The following is a 22,165-nucleotide window of genomic DNA, read 5'->3' on the forward strand; positions in this document are numbered from 1 at the left end:
AATTGTGGACTAGAGTCTATCAGACAACTTCAGTCCTTGTTAAATTAAGTAGATGATGATGCTTGAACTCTCTGATTAAGTTAGTCAACACTGATTTAGTTAACACAGAAGAAAGAAAACAGAATGAACATTCCGACTGTGGAAATATAAATATTTTTGTAGTTGAACTTTGCTTTTTCACTCTTAAATGAAGAATTTTGGAGCATTCTCCCTTGGGGAGTTGGGGGGGCTGTAGAAAGGAGACAGATGTAGAGAGTAGATGTGCTGTCACCTCCTGGCCACAACTGCACATTACATGACAGATGACTAGAAAAACTCTTATTTATTACCATGACTTTTTATTTTACACACGTTACACAGATTTGACTTGTGCAGTCACAGCTTTCTGCACATCTGTTAAGCACAATACCGTATAAACAAACAAACCTCAACATTACCTTACACAAGGGGACATTCATTTGCAGCCTGGGTAATTGGTTTTTTGTGCCTTGCTCAAAGACACCTTGGGTCCCTGGTCTCCAACAACCAGTCCCAGCTTCCATATTTTGGTCCATAGCAGTTCACAAACCAAGAGTAAGCCACACCACAAGCCGACACCATTATTGTATGTACTTTATTTATCCCACAGCGGGGAAATTTACTTGTTACAGCAGCAAGACAAGTAAAGAGAACAGTGTAAAGAAAGCATAGTGTCTACAACATGGTTCAGGTGGTGCAGGTGTTGTAGAGCCTGACAGCGGTCGGTATGAAGGACCTGCGGAACCTCTCCTTCTTACACCGTGGGTGTAACAGTCTGGTGCTGAAGGAGCTGCTCAGGGAAACAACAGTGTCATGTAGCGGGTGAGAGGTGTTGTTCATGATGGATGTCAGCTTAGCCAACATCCTTCTCTCCCCCACTTCCTCCACGGAGTCCAGAGGACCGTCCAGGCATTATCCACGGCAACATACAATATAATCTTTTTAGATGTTTTCTAAGTGCATCTGAACTGTGACTGTCTATGGAATAGGAAGCAATAACATCTCCTGTAATTATAGAACACATTTCTTGATCGGTATGTGCTAGGGGGTTACACGCTCATTTTCTCCTCATTAGGGTCGCGGGGGCATGCTGGAGCCTATCCCAGCTGACAGGCGGGGTACACCCTGGACTGGTCGCCAGCCAATCGCAGGGCACATATAGACAAACAACCATTCACACTCGCATTTATACCTATGGACAATCTAGAGTTGGACAATTAACCTAACATGCATGTTTTTGGAATGTGGGAGGAAACCGGAGTATCGGGGAGAACATGCAAACTCCACACAGAAATGCCCAAGGGAGAATCGAACACGAACCATTAGACCACCGTGCGGCCCCGGCTCATTGTAAAAACTAAAAAGCTATTAATTTTGCTTTTGACTGAACTAAAGTTGCCCAAGCAAGTTCGAAAAACGTTTTTCTTTATTTTTCTCAAGCTACTGTGTCTCACCTGAAGTCTTTCCAAGGGAATGCCCGCCTCAGAGTCTGTGTTGAATAGAAACCTCCATAAACTATGTTAGGTGCTGCACAAAATAATTTTCTGGGTGAGGAGGGGAGGTCCCAACAGTATTATATTGTCTAAGGGGACGCTCAATGTGCCAGTTTTAGAACCTTTTCTTGTATGATTTTTTTTTTTTACATTTTTATTGAGCAACTGAATATACAAATCCAACATCCTCGACAAATTCCAGGATGAGCAATTTACATGTCATCAACATAAAATAACACAACTTACATAAATACAGGACCAGATAAAGGATACGCCTCACTTTAAAACTACTATGCAATGTTTTCAATTGAAACTGTTGCTCTTCTCCCATGAAACCAACAGAGGGAGCTATACCAGCATTTCTGTACGACCTCATATGAGGTCCTCATATAGGACTTCATATAGCTCATATACTATGTATGACCTACAGCACCTTGGAATACATGAGAAGTGAACCACTAAGGTTGCATTAGCCTGCCCTTCTCTTTTTTTTTTACACTTTGTAAATGGACAACGGAAATGTTTGTGTTTTAAAAAAAGTACATTTTCTTGTTTAAAAGAGGAATCAGTATGTGGAAAAAACACAGTGTGGTTCTGTTCCAAATGAGCCTCACTTGACCACGGGTGGGAGTCCAGCTGGAGAGATTATCCTGTCCAACACGCGTCATCAGTGTCGCCTCACAACAGGACTCCGCTTGCTTTGTATGTGTTGTATTTGTGTGAGTCTGCAGTTGTGTGTGTGCATGTAATGCCGTATTCAATAATGGGCCCTGTTGGAGACGTTGGGTCGCATGGCCTTAAGCCGAGCAGGAATTTCTCAATAAAGGTCTAATCTTTACAGGAAGCTGTACAATGCTTCTTTAACTCCTTCTAGCTTTGCTCAGTTTTCCTCTACACCAAACTTGTATGCCTTAAGACACTCATTTATTGGGTCAAGGTGAGTTGTGTTGGAGTCGTGCACACAATCTAATATGTACTTGCTGAACATAAGAAATGTGCTGCTGAAAGGGCATTTTGTTTTTCTACAAGGTGCATGAGAATATAAAACCTGTCTTGTCTGTTAGCTTTTGCTCCATTTTCACATTTTCAGTTGACAAGGGCAAACCGAGAGTGTGCGAGAGAGAGAAGTGTGTGTTAGCAATGATAATCAGGTTGGATTTGATCTGTCTCACTCATCAAAAGCTAATTACAATCTTTGGGAGACACCATACTAACACACACACACACAAGTAGTGTCCTTCACTTGACTTTACACTGACAGTACTGGTTGCTTGTGTGCAAAAGTACCAAATCAGACCTTTATTGCTTATTGCTTGGTTCTTATCGTCTTATATTATTCTATATTATCGACAGTAGTGTATGATGTAGCAGAACAAAGTTCAAGCAAACATTGTAGAGACACACCCAACATAAGACATTAATTGTATTGGTCTTAACCCTTCATCTAAGACTGATTGGTTGTGTCCACTTGTTCCAGGTATTCGCCGCATGGCCCGTCTCTTTGTGTGTCATTGTCAGGAATTTAGAGAATCAGTCTTGGGAATCTTTGTTGTCTGTCTCAGGTCTCGCGCTGCTCTTTTGTGTTGCAATGGGGACGAGGTCACATGCTAAAGATTGCGCTTTGCAACCTCTAAAAGGCTGTGTGTGCGTGTGTGTTTGTCTGGATGTGTGTTTATTTTGCCGTCATTCATTTTTAAGGGAAGTCAGAGGCACATCTTATAACAGCTATAGCTATAGCAGAGCTGATTCTGCTCTGCCCGTCAGTAGTAAGACCAATGCGCTGCTTAGTTTTTACTGTTGCTTTGATAGGAGCAGATCCTTTAACATGCTAAAGGATACGATCCTTATTCGTAATGATGGTCACGACAGTCGAACGGCTAAGACCAAAAGTGCAGCCAGTATTGGTGGGTGTTTCTCCTATGGTGTTCATTTTTACTTCCATGGTTTCTTTTCCTTGCTGCATTTCCACCAGAAGAGCCTGCCTTACTCTTGGGAGACATAATGAAGTGCAAAAAGTTAATAAGCCATGTTATTCACTCCGTGTAACTGCAAATGAGACACACAGTGTATTCATCCGTAACTCGTTTTTGAGGGTGTCGAGTGTTTACAGACCAAAATAAAATTTTTAATTAATTTATGGGCGTGCGTTTGTAATCCCAAAACACCATAATGCAGAACATCGTAACCCAAAGACCACCTGTAATTGTGCCTTGGCTACAGTCAAGCATGGTGGTGGTAGCATCATGGTCTGGGCCTGCATGAGTGCTACAGGGGAGCTGCGGTTAACTGAGGGAAACATGAATTCCAACAAGTACTGTGACTTTCTGAAGCAGCACATGATGTCCTCACTTTGGAAACTGGACAGTAAATCTATACTGCTGTACAAGATGTAAACTATACTCTATACTCACTGTACTAAGTTACTAACGTACATAAGGTATTGGGTTTGATTACTAGTTATTGTGTATATATACACACCTTTGCTCATGAGTGTCTACAAGGTCTGAGAGATGTTATTATATTATTTTATTTTATTTTATTTATTTATTTATTTTTATTTAATTAAATTTTATTTTTTATTTATTTATTTTTATTTTTATTTTTTTTATAATTTTCTTTGTTGTGTTAAAAAAAAAAGAAGGAAAGGAAAAAAAAGAAAGGAAAAAAAAAAGAAAAAGCTTTGTTCTTATTTATTTATTTATTTAGTATTGTCATCATTATTATCATTATTATGAATGTTCTTACTTTTTTTGGGGGGAGGGCTATCTCACCGTTATCTATTATGTGTTATCCTGACTATCACTGAAAACATGACATGGAATCCAGGAAGTGAACTACATGTACTGTACTAGATGTAGAATGGATGGGGGGTAGGATTAAATAAGCTTTGCTTCTTCCTACTCCTTTTGGACATGTGGAACTGTCAAAGAATGATTCACGAGATGTATTCCATTGTAACCTTCATGTTCAAATAAACTAAACCAAACCAAACCAAACTGTACTAAGTTACTAACGTACATAAGGTATTGGGTTTGATTACTAGTTATTGTGTATATATACACACCTTTGCTCATGAGTGTCTACAAGGTCTGAGAGATGTTTTAAGCATAAGTATTAAGTAAGCATTTGTGCATTGAGCAACACATTCAACGGCCTCGGCCTCCTCCCAGCACAGAGTTCAGCCACTCTGTTGAAACGTTACTTCTCTCTGTGTGAGCACGTCTGACTCAATCTCAGTTTCCTATTCACACAAGTTCCCTACTGTGGGTATGTGTGTGTGTGTGTGTGTGTGTGTGTGTGTGTGTGCGTTAACCTATGCATGTGCACGTGAATCCAGCCTCCTCTCCTGTCCTCAGCTTTGTCATTCGCCTTAGTGGTTGGAGGTGCTCTCCCTGGCTTGGTCTTCATGACGACAAGAGGTTGTGAGGAGCTCGGGAGCAGGAAGAAGGAAGTGCTTGGCCCCGCCTACTTTGATTTCTACGACAGCCTCAGGTAAGTAAACACACACACACACGTACGCACAGTTGAATGAGAGGGGAATGCTGGGAGTGTAGTGTGTGTCGAAACTGCTCTGCATGATCAAACAAGCACTATGATGAGGGAGATTAAATGGTGGGTGGAAAGCGGAAAAAGAAAAGACTTATGAAGGTCGAACATGGTGGAAAATAACTTACTAGTTGGCGTTCAGTGCATAATATTACACTAGAACTCATAGGTAGCCATTATCTGCAGAAGTGAACATGGAATAAAATATAGCAGCTTCCACTCTTCTATGAAGACATTTGGGAGTATTTATGGGATTTATTGTATATTCTTCTTGTCTAAGTTCATCCCAAATGTGTTTGATGGACCTGAGGTCAGGGCTCTCACCTTCTCCAAACTGGTCTCACAAATTTGGAAGCATACAATTGTCCAAAATGTTTAAAGGGATAGTTTGGATTTTTTGACATGAAGTTGTATGACATCCCCACCAGCAGTGTAGTCCATTAACAGTGACCTGCCCCCCCCCCAATTGATCCCGTGAGTCCAGTTCTGGTCGCAGATGCGTGACGAGGAACGTAGTTCCGCTTTAGTTGCAGGAGCCATTTAAGTAAAGAGTTTGGCCTCTCAAAACAATATGCGTCTAAAAGAGTAATACATTTGCATCACAAAAATGCCTCCTCAAAAAAATCAGACCCCACAAAACGCCTCTGCATTATATTTGTCTCCCGCCGTGTCCCTGCACACTGTTGTCTGTGCACTCATGTGTATGTGATGAAGACGCACGCGGTAATGCCACTCTTCTCCCGCGAAGGAGCGCCGCAACCATCTTGTTTACGTACACTATGTGTTCCACAGCAGGAGAAGATGCGCGCAATAAAAACTTGTTGCTCCGGTGATCAAGTCTGGGGCTTTTAATGTTCTATCGAACATTATAGTAACATTACTGACACCTACAGTACACTGTAGTGACACCTAGCAGTGTAGAACACTACATATTACAATTTGAATGCGTCTTCTTGATGCTTTATATTTGTTTTTTAGTTCATTTAGCCATTTTTATGCTTGAAAATGCTTAACTTCGACAAAAAATATGTAAATATATTTGTAATATTTTAATGTTTTTTTTTTTTTACTAATGATACGCCGTATTCAACCACAAAACAGCACGATTTATTAATTAATACGTTTTTCAAAAACCATGATAGAATAAAGCCGTGAAATTCGAACCGCAATGTGTCAAGGTACGACTGTACACGATAAAGCAAATAGTTTGGAATTGTTTTGATGGGGCGCCATATTCAATTTCATGTTTAGAATATGTCCCGGGCCAATAAAAAGCTATGGCCGCATGCACCTGCAGTAAGGCAACCAACCAAACATCCACTCCACACCTTTTTTGAAAGCTGAAAAGCAAGCAAAGTTGGAAGCATAGACTTGTCCAAATGGTATTAGCAATTATCATTCAATGTAACTGAATAATAATTCACAATCATAATCATTAAATAATTAAAAGGTGGGTCCTGAGACTTTTTTGGGCGGGATCGTCACCATTTTACTTTCAGTTCCAAATCTGAAGAAACCTTCAAGAGGAAAGAGAAACTGCCCATGTGAGGCCTGTTTCTTCCCATTCCATTCCCCGACAGTTGTCGGCTGCCATCCTCATCCTGGGATCACAACAGGCGGAAAGTAATCTGAGAGTGTGTGAGTTATTCCTGAAAGTTGTCGTTACAGCAGGGATCTACGTCAAGGTAGGGAACTCTATAGCATGAAGACAGCGTGTGATGGCAACCTCTTTGAGGTGAAGCTCACCTGTCTGTGTGTGAGCATTAATTGTGGTGGATGTGATCATTAGTGAGGGCTTGTACTAAGGCGTGCAGCCCTTATGTGGAATGTTGCTCTGGCAGCTATAATTCAGGTTTTTGCCGTTTAGCACACACGCTAGGACAAAGATTGGCCAGAGCGCGCACACACACAGGCGCGCGCACACACACACACACACACACACAACACACACACACACACAAGGATAGCATTTCCCATTCGGAGTGATAGCAGAGAGGGGAGGGAGGGAGCTGTGTTGGGGGTTTGGGCACCACACATTCTGGTTTGGTGAGTTTTGTTGAAACAGCCAGTGTGTACACCATACACAGGTGCAAGAGAGAAAGAGAAAGGAAGACCGAGAACAGAGAGACAGAAGAGCGATGGACAGAAGACGGCGTGTCTGACATCCTGCACCTGAACTCTGGTGTCAACCATGTTGTGCTGTAAGGAAGATTTTCTCCTCTCTGTGAGTGCCGGTGGTGCTGGTGGTGGTGGTGAGGGTATGTGTGGAAGGAAGGTTTCTCTGATGGGTTCATTAAGTGTGTTGCACCCCCCCCCCCCCACCCCACCCCCCACACACCCCCTTTCTTCACCCCCTCCTCAGTACTAAGGAATGTGGAGCTTATGTCAGTGAGAGTCAGGTACAGACTCACTAATTACTGCTAGCCTTTTCTCCATCCCTCCATCCCTCCCTCCTGCACCTTCTGCACTTCCCCTTTCTACTCTGCTTGAAGACCTTGTGGGCTGTAGTGACTCCCCCCTCCACCACCCCACAACGCAAAACCTCTGTTCTTGTCTCCTGCTGTTGCGTCTACAAATGCTTTTGTGACTAGAGCAGAGTCAAACAGAGGATCTGAGTCAGAATCAGAAAAAACACCAAAAGGGGAACAGAAACGTGTCCTCTTTTTTTTTTTTTTTTTTTTAAAGTGTATGTACTTTGTTTGTTAGAGGTGTCAGAGAACATATCTGATTGTGCTCTTGGTGGGTGGGTGGGGGACCTGTCATTGAAGACAGGAGGCTGACAGAGAACCTGACAGACAGCACCGAGGCGGAGAAGACACGGAAGGGAGGATGAGAAAGTGACATCGCTCTGGATTGTTGCTGCAAAAGTTTTGAATAACTTCTGACTACACACCCCATCATTCTCCAGGTTAGTTTTTTAGTTTAATATATATACAAGCTGTGATGGGTCTGTTTTCTCACCTGCACACACACACAGTGGGAAGAGCTTTTCTTCAGCTGGTCCAGTGTTCACACTGACCCAGATGACTGCTCTAACCTTGACTACAAGGTTATGCGACTGTGTTTATTTGCGCAGACGCGCGTGTGTGTGTGTGTGTGTGTGTGTGATTCATTGTGGTCTTGTCTAGTCATCTTGTGGATATGTTTTTCCAAACTGGTTAAGCAAGGCGCCAGGTTAGCCTTGAATGTCTTGTGTGTTGATGTACAAACCAGATTAGGTCATATGTACTGTATGTGAATGCGAAGCTGTGTATTTTGTATATTTCTGTGGTTCAGAGGAACATTGGTTGTACAAGGTAACAAAATAAAATTGACTTTGTGCAACTTGAAGATTTATAAATATCTAGCGTACACTATACATACAGCAAAGCCCAAAATGATTCATATTCTGGCCAAATTGTGATGCTTTTGTTGAACTGGAAGTGGTGTTTGAGATATTGAGAGGTAAAAATGTTTTTTTTTCTTTTTTAAGTCATTCATTTGCATCACTTGCATATTGTAGAGCAGGGGTGTCCAGACTTTTTCCACTGAGGGTCTAGAAGAATGTGGGATCTACTTTGATATTGTTTAGTTATGTCATAAATATGCAAAAATCAATCCAGTTTAGATCAAGATATTCTAAGCAGTTTAGTATATAAAGAACAGTCACGTGCTGCATATGGCACCTGGGACAGACTTTAGACACCCCTGATGTAAAACATTATAAACAACGATGCATTTTGGGCATGCTGTAAAAACATACATGAATAATTAAAAAAAAACCTTTTTGTCAAAATGTAAAAAAATAATGATAATATTTGTAATATTTTTAACACATATTTCTAACACAATGTCTTCCAGTCTTTCACCATGTTATTGTGTCATTTCCAGCTAAACGATTTACCTAATAAAAATGCCTCAACATTTGGCCTGGGTATGAATCTTTGCGGGCTAAACTGTAATGTATATACTGTATACAAATGATATTTACACAAACAGAAGTAAATATATGCATGAAGTGCACTAATGCAGGAATATAGATCTCTGTAATGTGTTTCAGTGAGCCAACTAAGCAGCGAAAAGCACAAGGAAGCATATCCTTCCTAAATCTAACAGCCAAGCACAAGTTGTAAGACAACACAATTGTCGTTTCAGCTGTTTGTAAGCTAAATACTCATTGTGAATTTCTGGTTCTTGACAAACAAACAAAAGAGTACAAAAAATGGATGACACTCCTCTTTGTGTGTTTGTATGCATCCTCCATCCCAAAAGATGGCCAGCTTCCTTGTGAATACTGTAAATAGTTCCACAAGTTCAAGGTGTGCGTGTGTGAGGTGTGTCGGCCGTGTTGAAGTACTGGTCAGACCTGAAGACAGTTTGACAGATAAAACAGAAAATAAACATGCTTATGTTTACACTCCTTGAATGGCAGGAAGTAGTCTAAATGTGCTGGCATTATATTAGACAGTGTTGCAGATTTATTAATAATTGTGGAAGAAAGGTCAGCAGGTGAGGTGCATACTTTTTTGCCATTTTTGTAACTGGATCGCGTTACTCCACTGCAAAAGGGACACAGTCATTCAAGACAGGAATTCATAACTATACTTTTTTTTTCCAAGCATGCTATCAGCAATTGCCTTGGAGCCAGATCAAATATCAGGGGAGAAAAAAAGAGTGGTCGCTTTTAAAAGAGAAACTGCATAGCATCTATATGTCACATGACTGTCACATGACCATCTCATGTTCATGATGGGAGCTAAGTCGAGTGCATGTGTGTGTGTGTTCCAATGCTATAAGCCTAATCCACCCAAGAGTGCAGAAGAAGTCGCTCAGTAAAGTGTGGCTGCGAGGAAGGAACCTGTTGGTACTATTGTGTTCTTGTGTATGAAATCGCTGTAAGAAGATCTCATTTCACCTCTGCTCCGCTCTCTCTGTTTGTGACAAACACACACATACCTGAAAAGCACAATGGCGGCATTCTTTCCCTCTATCGCCAATCCCTCTGCCTGCCTCCGGAGGTCCTCTAACGTGCCACCAATCACTGGACACCAGTGCATTGAGGCTAAAAACATAGTGTAATCGATTTAATAACAACAAAAATAATTCCTATAGAAAATAATACGGATTGAATAATGTGTTCTAGGGTCAAACTGTTTTCATCCTTAAACCTTTTAACTCTCCAGGCAAAAGCAATGCAATGCAACAGGCCATCAGCCATAAACAACATTACAACTAAGACCAGCATGCTCTATTTCCTCTACTGGAAGTCTTTATTTCTGTCACTAGGAAAACAATGAGACAACATTGCGAAAACGAAAAAGAATCTACCTTATACAAATTTGCTTGTCAAAAGTAAGACAGTAATCCCTCGTTTTCTGCTGTTAATGGGGACCAGAACCCCCCGCGAAAGGTGAAAAACCGCAAAGTAGGATTTGTGGAATTTTTGTGTATGTGTATATGGGTACCAGAATGTTTAAAATATGTAAACAGTATTTGTACATTACATATTTGAGACAAAGACTACAACAGTACACGTATTTACTTAAATCTTTAACCATAAAACCTTATACAGTAATTAACATTCATCAACATTGCCTTCAGAGAGAGGCGAACAGGCTTGTGTTGGTGGCGGAGGAGAGGCTCTCACTTCACTCGTAGACGCTTTAGGTTCACTCGGAGACTCGTCCTCGAGGAGGCGAATCACTCCTGGCAGCGCTAGTACTGGCTTGATGTTTGTCAGGTTCGTCAGCATCTTCTTCAGCCTCTTCGTTGTCGTCATCGGGCAAGATTTGGTGGTAGAGAGCTTTCGCCTTTGTCCTGATCATATTAGTGTCCAAACTCGCTGTCTTTTTCTTGCAATCAGCAATCCACAATGCCAATGCAGCTTCCATTTTCACAATTCTCTTATTACGCGGAGTTACCACATGCTTCCGTATTGAAGGTCGTTCCTCTTTCTTGATGTACTGCACTGTAGATTAATTCACGCCATAATGGCGAGCCACAGATGCATAACTTCTGCCGTCTTTGATCATATGTAAAAGTTTCACTTTTTTGCTGATGGTCATTATGGTCTTCTTCCTCTTGGGCGCCCCAGAGGAAGCTTTCGGCATTGTAAGGGCTTAACTCATCAAAAAAAGTTAGTGCGAACACAACACCAACATACAGTATGCTAAACAGTCAACAGCGTGGATGAGACTGACGAGACACAACAAGGGAAGATGCTGGGTGATGCTGCGATGATGCGCAGCCAATCAGCTTACCGGATGAATCCACTCGTGCTCTCATTGGTCAATCATGGGTGCCCTGGCATGTACAGTACAGTACAGGCATGTACAAAGCCTCTGAGTCAACTCATCTCTTAGTTTGGCATGCAGGGAAACCTTCTCTCTCGCGCATCAACATTAAACAACGCGTTTTTCCGCAATATGGCTGCCGATATGGCTGTATTTTTTCATTTTTATTTTTTGATGAATATTTTGGAAAACCCCGCAAAGCACTGAAGCCGCAAAATGTGAAGCGCGAAGTGGCGAGGTAACACTGTATGCACTAAAATCTGAAGTATACTTCTTCAAGGAAGCAAAATTTGACTTGCCAAAACATTGTATTGTTTTACAATTTTTTGTCCTGTTGGCAGATTATTTAGCTCGTTTTGAAAGATTTTGGCACATACACCTAAAGGGACCATTTGCAACCAATAGACGGCTGCCTAGAGGGCCGCTAAATTTCAACAGTGCTGCAAGCAGCATATCCTGCCCTCTTCCTGTTCCGAGCATGCAAGCCACACAGCATGCAACACACACACACGCACACCAGCCGTGTTTGTTGTCAGCTAGATAGCGATTTGGCAAAGTTTAGCTCCTAATGTTAGCTATCATTGCGCGTATAGCCTATTGTAACAACAGCATGGCTGCAAATTGTTCGCTTTGCTGACTTTTACGTTTCTGAAAAACAACCATTTTTTGTGAGGATCAGACCAATGAAAATTAAAGCCGCAAAGTTATTGAAGCACGAAATTGAATTCACTCATTGTCAGTTTCTGAGCATTATATGTGTGCTTCACTTTTTGTATGATTTTGTAAGAAAATTCTGCTGATAAGCTGGGCTATTGCACAAACTCTGTCTTCTCTGGACGATGCAGTTTGAGGAGTGTGTAAACAGGTGGCATCCACCCATTGTGAAGACTGCAACAACAGTCCCTCTCCCCGCGTTCCCCCTGCCTTGCATCGTCTCACCTTTGACCCCCATGTAACCCAGGCCACCCCCTGTGTGGTGACACAGCTGAACTCTCCTGGTCACCCCCGCCTTCCAAACTCTAACTCTGTTATCATGCTTCATTTCACTGTGTGTTTCTTCCTCCTTCTCCTCTTGCCTCCTTTTGATGGTGCAGGGGTTGTTTTTTGAGATCAAGAGAAGACATATTAGCTTGCTTTCTCATGCACACACACAGGGACGACGCACCCGATTGACCGATCTCTTTGCCGCATACCTATTGCAACACACAATGGGGTAGTTGTCTGAATAGCAGGTGTGGGAATGTGTCTTTGTGTGTGATTGTAAAGCTACTGCATGCTGCATTTCCTGATATAGCTTACTATGTGCTTGCGATGAACTACCAATAACTTAGACCAACCTAATTAAAAAGACTCAAGCCTTTACAGTGTGACTTCTACGCAAATGTGCATCACCATGATGAATAACAAACATTCATTGGGAGATTTAGTTAAGTCATTGAAATCCTTTGTGAGTCAAAATATCATGAGCTCCATGACGCATTGTGATGTTTTTTTCCCAAGTGTGTACGGAGGACTCCTGAGACAGTATTTCTGTATTAGGTTACAGTATAGTCTTGAATAGCAAAGTTATGTTACGGTTCACGATTGTTATCCACGGTCATTTAGGTTGCTAGGAAACAGAGGTGTGCTCTGTGACGCAAAGTTAAGGCTGGAAGCAGTTGTTGGAAGCAGTCATGTAGACTCGATTGTCTTGTTCAGCAACTCAAGTTTGGTCTTTCAAAGGATAAGACAGGGATTTCCAAAGTGCGGCCGGGAGCCATTTATGACCCACAACGTTCTAAAAATACAATTTAACAAGAAATCTAAAAATAGGATCAGTAAAAGTTGAAATGGTAACAGTAATAAAAGGGCCCCTGAATCTTTTGATTGTTCAGCTTGCAGCCCTCAGTGGAAAAAGTTTGGACGTTTAAGTTTACCTGTAAAAGCTCTCCTTTTATGCAAAAGTGATTTTTAACAGCAAAAAAAAAGAAAAGAAAAAGAAGGCTTTGCTACACATCTTAAAATAAAGCCTGGCGCTCTGCAAACTATCTGTCAGCAGTCAGTTACAGAAGTGGGAGCTTGTTCAAGTTTGAGCATTTTGTTTTTCTTGAGCAAATAGCCCAGCATAGTGCTTCTCAATTATTTTCTGTCATGCCCCCCCCCCCCGATTTAAAAAACTTTTGAGAACCTGTAGTTGTTTTATGTATCTGTACAAACCACTCTCTGAGCTGCTGGCACCAGCATTGTTCAAGAATGAATAAAGACACTAACAGAGCTGCCAACCTTGAAGAAATTTTATGAGTATAGTCCACCTTGCCTCTTACGCCCCCCCGACACCTTACCGTGCTGCCCATGAGGGACCAGCCCCACTATATGAGAGCCACCGGCCTAGCATGATGTTGATGTTAAATGTGACTGTAATGTTAGCACTGTAGCTCACATAGCTATGCTAGTGTTCTTTCTCGTCAAACCAGAGAGATATACCAGCTGAGAGTCCTCTCGAGTCGACAGCAATGAAATTAAAACAGGACGTAAAAACCTGCCAAAATAAAACTCATAACAGTTCTAAACGATTTGAACTTTGGAGAATATTTTAGGTCAAACCTCAAATTGTTAAACTTTTTTGGACGTCCAAACATCATCGTATTTTTTGTTAATTGAAGTGGAGGGCGGTGCATTTGGTACCTGGGCCGCCGGTCGAGACTTAAGCAACCCAATCCCCCTCTTAGTACCGCCACGATCACAAACCATCAATATTAGGGATGCTCCGATCGATGGGCTACCGATCAGTGTCGGCCGCTTTCCGTGGAAAAGTATGTGGTCGGCATATGCCTTTCAATGGCGATCACAAAAAACGATCACCTGTGGCTACGGTGCCAAAAGATGTACGTCATCTTTATGGCCGACTTTGTCAAGCTTGAGCTGGAGGTTTAGGAGATCAAGTCAAAGACATCAACATTTTGTCCATCTGACACACAGCTGCAGATAGCTGCTGGAGAAGAGTGCGTCATAAAGACAGAGACAGCATCACACCGCAAGCAGTCCCTTTTAAATATAAGATATAGGAGGAGTTGAAAAATGTCCGCAATTTTGGTCGGAGATTGTTATTGAGGGGTGATGGTGGGTCCCGCAGGCAAACCAGTTGAGAACCACTGGACTTTCTCAGTGGTGGAAGACACTTCTGTCGGCTCCTCCCTCACTTAGAGCTACACTACTGTACGTGCTACCTGAAAGGGAATATTTCACAGATGCAGCCTTGCCAGAGCTCCATCAAAACAACTCCATTGCTAATAATGTTGTAAAAGTGACATGGGCCAGCACTTTTGATTCTGAAGGCCTTGGGCAGATTTACACGGGTAACACATAGAAGCTGAAATCTGATTGGACCAAAAAATCTGACATACACATACATGCATTAAAAGCAGTGCAGATGAAGATACAAAATAAACATAATAGACTGTTGGGAATAAATTAATACAATTTCGTGAAACAAATACCATAATTTAAATTGTAAATGTAGGTCAGCGTCTCTGATAGTGTTTTGGCCAGCAGAGAAGGACTTGCTTTTCTTGTTTTTTGGAATAGTTTCAGTCCATCCTTCACGTGTGGTGGAGAGCAGGTGTAACGCTTGGCACACTTTTTCCTACTTGTCATGAAATCCCTATTTCGTGACACTGCTCAGCAGCTTAGCCATTGTGTGTTTAGGAATCTGTATTTAGAGGGTGTTATCGAGGTTGGTCTCTGCAATCCCACCGGCTTTCATTCATCCTTCTCACTTTGTCAGTGTGTGTGCGTGCGTGTGTGCGTGCGTGATAGAGAGAGCGAAAGAGAGATATAAAGAGAGAACAGAACAATTAATCTGACAAATAAAAGATAAGAGATTGTAGGTGTAACCCACAAAAGATCATGGGGACATTTTGTGCCATTCAGTTTTTTGGCTTCAGGACAGTGGCACCTGTAATATTGAATGAATATTGGTGAAATTCAATAGAGGATTCAATTAGCCTAAAAAAAAAACAACAACCCTACACAAAAAAGTGACACATTTGTTCTTTGTGGCAAAAAAAAATGCCGCATTGAAAAGTACTGAAAATGTCATTTTTGATTCCATTGGTAACCATAAACTAATGCAATCTTTAATGTTAAGATTTCAATTTGAAATACTGGCCTAGTTATACATTTGTGGATGTCCACCAAATGGCGCTACCTCTTCCCATTCAAAGCATGCAGCCTTTAAATGGATGTTTATTTCAGGCAGACACAGCTTTAAATGATTGACTCATTTAAAGTGGGAAAGGGAAGCTCACATATTTTGTCGTCCGGCCTTCAAGTGTGAGGTTTTCTGTCTTGTTTTTTATCACTCCGTCACTGTAGAAAAAATAACAATGCATGAAAATCACACTGCACACTTAAAAGGTTGTCTCCATGTTACACAACGTCCTCCAGTATGTTGGAGGATATTGTGCAAACAATGACGCTGCTAGATCACAGTTAGGTTTGTAAAAATACGGTTGTAATAACGGCCATCTTAGCTGTCACGTGACACTTTCGTGACGGTCCTTATTTTGATGCTTCGGTGGTTACTGCTTGGTGTCAAATGTATGTATGCTATTTCATGCTTTGTCTGAGTCATTTAGCTTGCTCAACTTGTTTTTTTTTCTCTCATCCTTCCTTGTCCTTGACCTTGGCAATGATTGTGCCTGCTCAGTTATTGGGTAGTGACAAGCCACATGACTGCAGTGTCAGCTGACCAGATTCTGGGCAAAAGGGGATTTGACTTTCATCAGGACGGAGGAAAAAATTGTTAGATCTTGTGGCTAGGGCAGAAAGGTGCCGTGATTGTGCTGAGTCCTCTTTGTGAATGATAAGCGGTGCTCTGTGATTGGCTTTTTCAGGATGTGAGGTGAAACCTTTCAATGAGGAAGTGTTACAACGGAACACACGTTTCTCTTTTGGGAAGTGTTGATTTGCTGCCAAAGGGTTTTTTAGCATGAGCAGCATTTTTGTTCTCTATCTCACTGTGCACTAATCAGGCTTTTACTTTGACATACTGTAGTTTTTTGTTTGTCAGTGCCATTTCACTTGCATTTAATTCAGGAGCTTCTGTAAAAGAAACAGTACATTTTTAGAGTTAGGACATGTACATTGTGTACATTGTGTACACTGTGTATATACCATTCGTACACAAGGTAATTCAAAGTGCTTTCCAGAAAAAAAGGGTAAAATGACTTCATTAAAGCATTCCATAAAATAATTCTCCATAAAACAAAAAAAAATAAAAAACGAAGAGGGCAAATAAAATCATTTTAGTTATCAAATGCACAGTTGAATAGAAGTGTTTTCAGCCTGGATTTGAACATCGCCAAAGTTGAGGATTGTCGCACATCTTCTGGATGTTCCAGATTTTGGCAGCATAAAACTGAAACACAGCCTCACCGTGTTTAGTCCTGACTCTGGGTACTGTTGTATTTGACCCTTTGGAATGTGTGCTAGTGTCTTGTGCTATTAATTACACTCAACAAAAATATAAACGCAACACTCCCATTTGCTCCCATTTTTCACGAGCTGAACTCAAAGGTCTAAAACTTTTTGCATGTACACAAAAGGCCTCTCTCTCTAAAATATTGTTCACAAATCTGTCTAATTCTGTGTTAGTGAGCATTCATCATTCATGATTCGTCAACTACCCACCTCACAGGTGTGGCATATCAAGACGCTGATGAGACAGCATGATTGTTGCAAAGTCCACTCCAAAATGTGCAGTTTAACTGTATTGGGGGTGGTCCATGGGGAGACCCAAACCGGATCTGGTGTGACCACCATTTGCCCGATCCAGAGCATCCCAAACATGCTGACTATCTTACCATGGGCCACGCCAACCACAACACAGGTTAATTTGACTGTATTGATGACATTTTGAATGCATAGAGACACTGTGATGAGAGCCTGAGGCCCATTGTTGTGTCATTCATCCACAAGCACCACCTCATTTTGCAGCATGATAATGCACAGCCCCATGTTGCAAGTATTTGTACGCAATTCCTGGAAGCATACTCACCCGACATGTCACCCATTGAGCATGTTTAGAATGCTCTGGATAAACATATACAATATTTGAGGCAAATGATGGTCACAATAGCTACTGACTGGTTTTTCGACCCCTCCGGACCACCCTAATATGGTTAAACTACATTTTGGAACGGCCTTTTATTGTGGCCAACCTAAGGCACACCTGTGCAATAATCATGCTGTCTCATCAGCATTTTTATGTGCCACAACTGTGAGGTGGATAATTATGAATGCTCACTAACACAGATTTCGACAGATTTGTGAACAATATTTGAGAGAGAGAGGCCTTTTGTGTACATAGAAAATGTTTTAGATATTTGTGTTCAGCTCATGAAAAATGGGACCAAAAACATAAGCATTGCTTGTTTACTCGGCCATCTTGGATCACACACCCAACACCAAATCTTGAAATACTTAGTTTACATAATTCTACAGAAGGCTGTGAGGCTCATTCTTATGGCAAACTTAAATGAGTGATACACAACCTAGTCCTTAATCCGCATCAACAATAAGTTCTGTCTTGGCATTATTTTGTTTTATATAAAATGTATTTTTGCTTAATATTTGGGGTGTCTTTGGGTGTAGGAAAGGATTAATTGGATTTACATGATTTCTTATGGATTTGGATATGGATTTCTTTTTGGTTTCTTACGTTTCAGTTTTTGTCTGGAAAAAAAAACAAAACTGTAGTCTACAAAGTCAACTGGAACCTCGGTTAGCGTCCGCCGCGGTTAGCGCGTTTAACCCTAACCCTTTACGTAGAAAATTTACGGCACAATTTTGCCTCAGTTTGCGTGCATTCTCTGGTTAGCGTACAATATGGCAGGTGTCTTGTCGTGCTAGTAACACACTGCGTGAGTCCAACTGTGTTTAATATATTTTTTTATCACAAAATGTCCTTCCTTGTTAGCATTCTATTAGCTGGCTAATGGCAACTGGAACCAGAGGTTCCGTCACCTGTCTATGATGTCATTGGCGGTTGACTCAAAAATATTAACACAAAACACGTTTTTAATTATAGTTTTACATGCATAAAACAATTAAAAATGCATATACATGAGGAATAAAAGGGATAAATTAACATTTGAGGTTACTTTTACCTTTTTTGAAGGCTGTCCCAAAGACGAACTGTGGCAATGACATGAGTCACCACCACCTTCCTGTTTTCAGTCGCATTAAGAATAACGTCTTCAATTAAGATAAAAATGTTCATTAAATGTTCATTATCCCTGTCATTTATTATTAATATGTATTTATATGCATTTCAAATTGTTTTCTGCATGTCAAACTATAATTGTAAAACTATAAAAATGTGTTTTGTGTCAACATTTTTGGCTTTCTGGAACAGAAAAATTGCATCTACATTCTTTATGGGAAAAATTTATTCAGTTAACATCTGTTTCGGTGAGAGTCCAGGGGTAGAAATTGCCTAAATCCAGTGGAAGCAATTTGTTGCTTGTAGATTTTAACTTTACAAGCAAATTGCTCATCTAAGAAGCAATTTTCAGGCAAAAAAAATCATGCACGTCATGATCATTGATGTATACTGTACACCTATTGCCTGTGATCGAATCCCCTGGTAATCAATCATGGTATGTTGTATTCGTGTAATATGCTGTCAAGAATAATTTGTCCATTTTTTCCAATGTTTTTTCATCAGCCCTTTTAAAGCCGTCTTCAATTGGAGTTGGTTTCTTGTTTGCTTCCAAATATTTGGCGTGCCTGGTTGCTAACGACCGTTGGTGGAGTGTTGATTTAATGTGTTGCTGTATTGCCTCCTTTTTCACCCTGTTGCTACCAGTCACAAGCGCCGACCCACGATCTGAACCAGTACCATGTTCCTTGCACACCTCACACCAAATTTCATAAACACAATCGTCGTCCTTGACTTTATAACCAATGTCCGTGTTCAGTTCTTTCATCCACTTCCGAACTGTTTTTAACGAGCTGGTTATGGCGACATGAGATGCACCAGGTCTCGGTGGCAGCTGTCGTCTATCACTCACCGTCGGCGTCCAGGAACTGTCACTGGCGCCTGTGGAGGGGCTTGCTGAGGTTGAGGCCAACTGAGAACCCGCGGGCTTATCCAAGTCATCGGCCGTTGTTTTTTGTTTTTTCGGAGGGTTGTTATTGTTGTGCCGCTCCGAGTGACATGAGTCCGCCTTGGCAAAATACTTAATAATCATCGTGTTCAGTCTGCAGATCGCCAGCTAAAACAGCAGCAGGACCACCATATTTGTTTCCAACAGCAAATGACGATCTGATGCAACACAGATCGTGATTGGATGGGAATATGTCTCACGACCAATCGGAGATCTACTTTCATACGCACCATGGCCGTAATACCGTAATACCGTGCTTCCCAGCACAATTTGGTTTTCGCAAATTATATTGCGCCCTTATTCCCGTGACCAAACTGACCCGATGAAACGCAAAATAATTCGTCTTAGATGGAAAATCTGCACGATTTTGACAGTTTTTGCACGCATTTAGCGTCTTGCGTCAGGTTAATTTCGGTCCCTGGAGTCGGACCTTCTTAATTGTCACATGAGTGTAAAAAGAAGTTCACTGTAGAATTTTAAATGAAGTGAATGATTGCTTCCCTATAATCTTCTTCTCTCCTCTTGTTCTTGTACTGTTAACATCCCTTGCTGGTGCTGCTCCTTCTTTTTGAATAAATGTTCCAAAAAAACAACAAAGAAACTGCAGAGTTCAAACTTGTGGTCTTGTGTGACATCATCCATGATGACGGTTCGAGCTTAAAATTTTCATGCGATTTCAGTGATGTATTTTACCTAAAATTTTGCTGAAATGTAGTTACTACAACATTCAGGTGCTTTCCACCTAACATACAGTAATGCAATATCCTACTCTGCACTTAGCATTTGGCAGAGGTCATTAAGAATATAATAAGGCGACAAAATCACACCCGTCTAGAAAAATGCATACGATTAAAGTCAATACACAGAAGGTGTGGAAATCCCTGGCCACCGGAGAAAGCCCTGGTTCTCAACAACAGAATATGACCACAAATCCTTCGCAATAAAAGCTGCAATTGACTTTGTGATTCGCGTCCCCTTTTCCCAGTTGGGTGAAAAATGTAGTTATCACGTGCTCGATGGTTCTGCGGTTGGCAGCAACTTCAGATGGCTGTTTTTCCTCCTGGTTCAGGTGGAAACGTGCTGTGTGGTTCCTTATATTTGTTGTGTTCCCAAAACATTTAAATCTTGTATGACAACGCTTGCATATTGTCTGGCTCTTGTCCAGGTCATTTTTACCTTCAACTACCTGAAAGCCAAAGTGCTTTCAGATGCTTGCTTTAAATCCAGTAGGCGCGGGTCGGAGTTTACGCTTAGCCATTCTGGTAGCGTCTTACACTTAGGTGCACCGCCATGAACTGTCCGGGCGGCACTTCCGCGTTCCGCCTTTTTGTTCCGTCAATCAATTATTGACATTTATGAACTGATTAATAATCGTCAATGTTTGCATCGCGACGCATCTAAGAATCTACAGCATTATTTCCCCACATTAGCTCTATTTGCTGCCACTGAAACAGAAATCTGCCAATTGTCATGCCATGCTAAAAATAACTGGTTGTCAACATCTTTGAGACCTTGTATCAGTCTATACACATGAGCTCATCTTGGCGAGACATGTGTTTGTGTCTCCTCCACCTCTGTGGCCGTCTTTATGGCTGTGCTTGTTTGGCCTTCGTTCCTGATTGCACCTTGTTGACTACAAATGTGTCCGTCTGCAAACTTTGTACTGTCTATCTGTGCGTGTGCGTGTGTGTGTATGTGTGTCTACCAAAAAGCAGTGCAGAATCAGTGATTGCCTTTCCTTCATTAACAGAGCCACTGGTTAATGTGTCACTTGTACAATGGTAATTGCAGCCCCGTGAGATAACAGCATCAAGCCTGTGCACTTAAACAATTGTTTAAGGTGGTGTTGACACTTCCACACATTCCCAGTCTTTAACGAAACATGAGTAGAATGTGATGTCTTTAGTTTGTTGGTTTTTCTTTGTGAGTATCAGTGTGGCAAAAATCATGTTATAACTAACAGGGACAACATGTTAGAGCTTAAAGGGATAGTTCGGATTTTTTGACATGAAGTTGTATGATATCCCCATCAGCATTGCAGGCCAATAACAGCAACTTACCCCCCACCTGGTCTCCTAAGTTATTTTCAAGCATAAAATGGCTCAGTGAAGTAAAATACAAATACAAGGCATTAAGAAGATGCATTCAAATTGTGAATGTATACTACACTGGTCACTAGGTGTCGGTAATGTTAGTTTAATGTTCAGTGAGACCACCAGATGAATAACTGGCCTTTATTGCAGGTTTCAATTGCAGTATCTCATAAGAGGCACAATATATTAGAGCATAATGTAACCAATGCCAAGCTAAAGCTCAAGTCTGGAGCCGCCAACGATGGTTGATGGTTAACTCTAGATGTGAAAATGTACAAGTCTATACTGCTGGGCAAGTGTAAATGAACCTGTTTTTTCAGGGAGTTATAGTGGGAGAAGAATGATACTTGTATTGTTGTACGGCGCGGCTAAGTGTTAGCTTTTAAACGGTGCCAATTTTGCCGCATTAGTCTATGGTTATTTGAAATTTTTCATGACAAATTTGCTTGATTTACATTGGCCAGTTTAAGTGCTTTTCATTTGAATTGTCATTTGATTTCCTAAAATCGGTTTTGGTGTCGTAAGTTTTAATTAATTTTCACTATTCACTGTGTAAGCTAAAGGCTTCATTATGACACACCGTAGTTACTACG

The 22,165-nt window shown here is 41.2% G+C and overlaps 1 protein-coding gene across 15 annotated transcripts in view; it reads left to right on the plus strand.

The window, feature by feature from the left end:
* The first annotated feature begins 4,834 nt into the window (after positions 1-4,834).
* rbm47 (RNA binding motif protein 47) overlaps positions 4,835-22,165 on the plus strand; it is a 43,711-nt gene continuing 26,380 nt past the window's right edge. For 10 of the 15 annotated variants that reach the window (XM_054778418.1, XM_054778428.1, XM_054778425.1 and 7 more), the window contains exons 1-3: positions 4,868-5,003; positions 7,145-7,258; positions 7,830-7,965. The gene's annotated coding sequence lies outside the window, so the exon portion shown is untranslated. Of the gene's footprint in view, positions 5,004-7,108; positions 7,282-7,825; positions 7,966-22,165 lie in introns of those variants that run through there. The other 5 variants (XM_054778417.1, XM_054778422.1, XM_054778419.1 and 2 more) reach the window with 5 other exon arrangements.

The sequence above is a fragment of the Dunckerocampus dactyliophorus genome, chromosome 6, assembly GCF_027744805.1.
Source record: "Dunckerocampus dactyliophorus isolate RoL2022-P2 chromosome 6, RoL_Ddac_1.1, whole genome shotgun sequence".
NCBI lineage: Eukaryota > Metazoa > Chordata > Actinopteri > Syngnathiformes > Syngnathidae > Dunckerocampus > Dunckerocampus dactyliophorus.